The following is a 6,558-nucleotide window of genomic DNA, read 5'->3' as shown; positions in this document are numbered from 1 at the left end:
TGGAATCGGCGCAGTTCTATCCACCGAGCCTCCTTTCCGTCGCGACGCTTCCGCCCCGGAGACCAGCTCGTTTCTTCTCACCTCGGGTCGACGCACCTCGGCTCGTTTTCTTTCTCCAGCCACCCGTGGCGCGTCGCGGTCGATAGTGCTCGATAAGATACCGGAAAGGGAATTCGGCTTTTCGTGGAACGCGGAAGATTACGTAGGCGCCCCGGCGGAGATCGAGCCGCGGCTTTTCGTGCCTCGTTTCCCAGGCGTTGCGCAATCCGAGCGATCGGCCGCAGGAAAATCACCACGAGCCCGGGGGAGCGGTGCAGCTTCGACGAAGGTCGGTAATGGAAACGAAGAGAAGGCGTAACGCTAGGAACAACGAGCGTGACGGACGTCGGGAAACGGCACGCTAAGGCTACGACCGCGTATTCGCGATTATTATACCAGCGCGGATCAAGACAGCGGTGCCTCGTGCTTTTTCATCGCGATCACGTGCCATCGATTCCACCGGAGCTGCCCACCGGGAAACGTGCCGGAACGTGGGGGCAAATCGCGAGAGGGGAATTCGCGATTCAGCTTTAACCCATTTACACGGTCCACTCGGAAAGCAAATATGCCAGACATCTCTCGAAGATGAGGCGGAGAGATCCTTCGGAAGTGTGCGCTGCTCGAGGGGAGAGCGTACTGGGTTGAACGGTGAACTACGAGTTTCACGAGTAACCCCGTCGAGCCTTTTGAAAAATCTCCTACGGCGAGGCACGAGCGGGGAAGCCTCGATTCTCTTGGGAACGCCGCCGAGGAATAGGGGTACGAAGTGAAACCGGCGATTTTCTATACGACTCTGGCGTATAACCAGTTTCGAGCACGTATTTATTACAGCTTTTCCTTATTTGCTTTCAGTCACGGGAGCTAATCTTCGTTATAAGCGTCGTCGCGGGAAAGAAACGTCGCTTCTTGCCGCACGCAGGTACGTCGTGGCGGATATAATTTCAAGCAGCCCGAGAGTCTCGTTCGGATATCAGAGATTGAGAAGATCGACGAAAGGTAGATATATATATATATATATAGAAAGAAAGAAAATTCCTGCGCAAAGCAAGAGCCGAGGAGAAAGAGCTTAGCACCGCGTGGAAGTCATCGATAAAGCAACGCCCTGACACAGTTCGCGCGGTCTCCGAGATGATAGCCAGGTCCCTCGGAGTCAATAAAGATAATCTGCCCGTCGGTTCCCTACGGTCGCGGCGCAGAAAAGCGCCGCGAGCTCGGCTGGCAGCGCTCGTAATTACTCGTTTCGCCTAGCCGTCACGACGACGCGGCGGGACCTGGGGAGAAGACACTGTCGAAACACTGTTATTTCCATGCCGCTCTGTCCTGTCCCGATGGATCCGAACGGGGCGTGAGAACCGGAATGATAGCATGACCGGAAGAGCGGCTTGAGAACCCGCGGAGACTCGCAGATAGTCGTTGAAGAATCGCAGGTACCCAACGGCGCACTGAGAAGATTCGAATCGTGAGAACCAGACGGGAAAACACGAACGCCCGTGTTCCCTTGCATACCGCGGCCTCGCCATCTTTATAATAAATCACTGGAGGCCGCTCTCTGATTGAATTAATGCTGGTAAATTAACTCCCCGCCGTCGAGGGACAGGGAGGGGAGGAAAAGTAAAAAAGTAGCAGGCACACAAAAGGGCGATCCAGAGCATCGTCGCGTAATCTAACGCTGTAACGAGTTTTTCAACGAATCCTTGGACCACTTACGATCGATCGGCCGGCACGGTGACGGTGCGTTATCCGGCGATCGTTGGGGGCCAAGTGTGACCGTGGGAAATCGACGAGATCTGTTCTCGCGGAACGAACCGCAGAGAGGAGCAAAAAAAAAAGGGGAAGAAAATGGTAACGAAGAGGCTAACGGTGGAAAGCACAAAGCCAGTCGAATCCGAGGAAGCGGATCATTCCCGAGGTGAGAACGCCGGGCGATCGAGAGATCGGCAGGTGGGGCACAGGCGCGGTGGGAAATCGGCGGGATCGAAGGACAAGTGCGGAGAACGGCGAATAAATCGTGGCGTCATAGACGGCGGACATTGGCTTCCGGGAAAGCTCGTCGTTCCGTGACGGAAGAGCAAGAAAGGGGAAAGAAACGGTGGACGCGGCCGAGTCGCGAATTATCCTCGCGGAATCCGTTTCTTTCCCCTCCAGTTCTTGCGTACGCGACTCGAGGTATTCGCGAGCCGGCGCGCGGACTTTTCCGACTCGCCGCGTTACCGCTCGACACGGTCCGCGAATTCGAGCCGTCGGGGGATGAAGTTGCATAATCGGGACGGTCGTCGACCTTCGGAGCGCTGCCGAGGAATGCCGCAGTGCGCGGAAGAACCCCGACGAGGAACAATGGTAACTCAGGCTTGGATTCTGTAAATGGCACTGGAAGAATTCACGGGGGATTTAAGAAACGGACCCGTGGAGCTCCCGTGTCATACACAGCGTCCGGCCGCGCAACGAAGCTCTTAGAACGAACCGTCTCTTCCAGCGATAGCGACGGCTATCGGCTCGTAAACGTCAACCGTAAAGGTCGACCAGCAGCGGGCCCCACTCGGCTGGGCCGGCGATCGGTTACCGGAAAAATCGTACGTACCGTAAAATGGGGAACATTGGCAGGCTTTTGATACATTTTGTTATGTAATGTAAAAATTAAAATGTTCACTGTTGCTTCGAGTATCCTATCATAACATTGCATGTTTCGTGATTGTACTGCAAGTGGTGAAATGCATAAAATTCTTGTCATTTTCTTCTTTAATTAACGTTAAATACCAGCCGGTGCGGGGTAACATTGGCACGTCATATAAGTAGCAGTAACAGGTTAAGTTTTACTATTCTGAAGTCAGTAAAGAATGGGTCAGACACGTCCAGTAGTTGATCAGCAAATAATTTAATCATTTTTCGTGTGTGGATATTAAAATTTAGTCGGGTAGTTTAATAAAACAATCGTAAATTACTAACTTCCTCGCTGCTCGACTAAATTACTGGACCTGACGGTTCCACCCTTTAGATACGTTGACACTTAAATTTGTTTGCTTTATTTTATTTTTTACATCTTAACTAAAATCTAATCGTCACCCAGACAGACTGGACATTCATAAGAAATCGTTTCGGTTCCTCGATTACAAGTCCCGCGGACCCACTGACGACGCGTTATGCATTGCACCCAGTCAGATCCTTTATATGTTTCCCATTTACAAAAACATATTTTGCAGACATTATCATCTATTATATTAATAGTTCTATTTATAATGTCATGCAAGCCAGATGTAGGTGGTATAGAAATGTTGATGTCTTCGAGGTGTGGCGATTCCCTACTAATAAGTGCCTTTCCTGGGATTATTTTTTGTTTTTTAAGTAACGGATATTTACTCCTTTTTTATCGAGATATTTTTTAACCATTACTTTCATGTCAATTGGGTTTAATGGATAACCGCATGTAGCGACCGCCAACATTGTATTTACTATAACTTTTTCTTCATCAGTGCTTAAAGTAGTTGGATGCCCCACACGCTTGGTGCAAGAACGTTTCAAATGGTTTTGATTAATACCTCTACTTATATTATATTTTTGACTAGCTTGCTGTTGAGACATTCCAGTTCTAACATCAGCTAAAGCTTTATCAATATTGGAACCTATAAACGCTTTATACTTCCTCTTCCCGGTAGTCGCTGTATAAGATCTAGGCATTATTGCGATCTAATATTATCTATATAAATAAAAATGTAAATGTTCGTTTGTTCAAAATCTTAAATCTCCGAAAGTTCTTCACCGATTGCTTTGAAATTTTCACACAACGTTGCATTCGAATGCACGCGTGTTTTTATATACCTACTATTATATAGATGTCACACATTGTGAAATTGATCATCTTACAAACGTGCGCTTTCTCTTTTCTTTCTTTTCCATTTAACCAGACTGAACCACAGCAACGCGTGGCCGGGTACAGCTAGTTAATAATATAATGTATAACGTAACAAAGTTATCTATTTGACAGGCGATTATTGGATATCTAACCGCAAGCGTTGAAACAATCGAGTACCTAAAATCTCGACCCCGATTGCGACTTTATACGTTCACGCGTATAGGTGCCAATGTAACCCCGGCATGTGCCAATGTTCCCCCGTTTTACGGTACGTCGACCCACGTATCTGCGCGACCAGCGCGGCTGGTAACTCCGCGAGGCTGTGCCGATTATCCAATAATCAGGCCGCGTCCGCGAAGATAAGGGATCTGTAACATTCGGCTCGAAGGCTCGCGCTCTAAGCGAGACCTCGGGCTGGCTGCGCCGTGAATCAGCAGCGACTCGGGGCCCAACGAAACACGTAACGGCCGGGCAAAAAGGTGCGCTGGCTTTTTAGCGATAACGTTTATGTTCATGGTCCGTTTCTCCCGAGCCACGGTGGCAGCGGCTCGCTGCATGTGGCCGAGTCCCCGACTTGGCAACAGGCGGCGACCTTCTCCAGGCGGATGAGCGGGCTGGAAAGAGCCAACCGTGGCCAAGGGACAGGGGCAGAGGCGCGCTCGTCCAGCCGAATGTCCCTCAGCGGGGAGAGGCGTACGCGGGCCGGAAATGCGCCGGCAGAGCAGCGATGTGCCCGTGGAAAAAGGCTGCGACGGGATCGATTCGCGACGCGACACCTGTCGCGGTGACCAAGTAAGTGCATTCATCCTTTCATCCCGAGCTGGGGCAGGCTAGGGCCATTCGAGTCCTGTCTAGCTTGTCATCCCATTAGGGGTGACTTTTTAATAACGCGTTAGAACGGTTAAAGGAATACTGTGGCTTCGGAGAGGCAGAGATGGATGTCGGGGAATTTTCCTCGTTAGCGCTGGGACTTTGTCAAAGAACGGTGATCAGGGAGCACATGTTGCGTGGTCATAGGAATGTATCTCGGAGCGAGGGGATTAAATAGATGTAACAAAGAGCTTCGAAGCGATTCTAAGTCACCAGAAGAACGCCGGACGTCCTACCAACTCGAAGCGGTCGATAGCCGAGCAGGGCACAACAGGATCCCATTGAATAAGCAACGAATCATAATACCGCCGCTTGATTACCTGTTGCGTCACACCTGTTGCTGTCCGCGCAGGGACCACGTGACGGCAGCGGCCGTGAAAAGATTTCCTCGATTGTCTCTGTGTGTCTCTATCGATCGCACTGGCCGACCGGAAACGACGATGCCGATGTGCCGCGGCGGCGTCCACCGAAACCTACAGAACGACGCTGAAGAACCGCTCTCTAATTTGCATACGCGCGTGGAACCATGGGGGTGACGCGTGGAGCGCGCGTTCGTGCCGTAGATTGCTCGGGTATCGCGGGACAGGGGATCGCGACAATGGTGTTTCCGTTAGCCGAGAAGCGGGCGGCTGGATCGATCGGCGATTGTTCGTTCCCGTCGAATTTCTAGTCACTCGGGGGCCACTTATCGGTATGCAGGTGGATGACGCGATTACCGTAAAAACGTCGCCAGCGATATCGCGCCGCAGGGGATCACCGATACACCCCGGTGTTTCCGCGCCGCTGCGCACATGCTGGTAAGTCGATAGGACCGTCACGTGTACGTTATATTTTACAGCAGCCTCGCTGAAGAGGACGGAGCAGAGGGGACGTCGAAGAAAGATTCACGTGTTTCAGCGGCTTTCTGGGATCTCTGACCCCAGAAATAGCGACTGCTTTTCTGATCCTCGCTGTCGATAAACCACCTAGCCGTCCGATCGTGCTCGCGTCCTCGCAGGGACTCTCTCATTGTTCGTGGCCAGCGGGGCAGAAAGCGGCGCTTCCGGTATCAAGCTGGCTGCCAGTACACGGCGCGGGCATCCTGACTCCGTCCAGGTAAACACCTGCGCCATATTTCACGGGTAAGAGGATCAAGGTCGGCCGGCGAAATTTCTCGGCCAACCCCGCCCGTTGCGTCGCCCTCCTCGCATCCCCGTCGTGTTACCGATCGCATGTTCCACAGGCATTCATTACGCAACGGCGAGCCGTGTAATTGAAACGGCACCGGGGGGACTCGAGGAAGCGAGGGAAAATTGCGCGGCGCAAAAAAGAAAAACTGCCGCTCACGGCGTCGCGTAAGTACCTGCGGAAAAATAACAGTAACAGAGCCGGGGGAATGTACAGTTGTGGATTGTTGTTTCCAGTGATTGTCTTGCGCCATGGAAAATTGTCGCGCCGCCGGAAGCGGGCCTACTCGCCGCGGAACCGGAAGCCGCCGTGGGACCGCAGGGAAGCTTGAATATATTCAGGGATGCCAGCGAGCTCTGTGGGAACCCAGCCGCTCGACGCGCGTGCAGTCTCGGCGCTGGTGCCCTCTGTTGCGCCCGACACCCGCTGCTTAAGGGGTCGTGCTCAGTCAGGAGGCCCAAAGAAGGGTGGTCTTTGGAAATTTTTTACTCTAAAGCTACGACACATTTGTCAAAAAATCTGGTTTTCTTTTAAGGGTTGCATCTAGTACCGTGCACCGTATTTTTTTTATTTAAAAATATTTATCGATAACTGAGTTATTGTCTTCACTCGAAGGTTCTCTAAAAAAAGGCTTC

This window comes from Andrena cerasifolii, chromosome 16, assembly GCF_050908995.1.
Source record: "Andrena cerasifolii isolate SP2316 chromosome 16, iyAndCera1_principal, whole genome shotgun sequence".
Classification (NCBI taxonomy): domain Eukaryota; kingdom Metazoa; phylum Arthropoda; class Insecta; order Hymenoptera; family Andrenidae; genus Andrena; species Andrena cerasifolii.
This window is presented reverse-complemented; position numbering follows the sequence as displayed.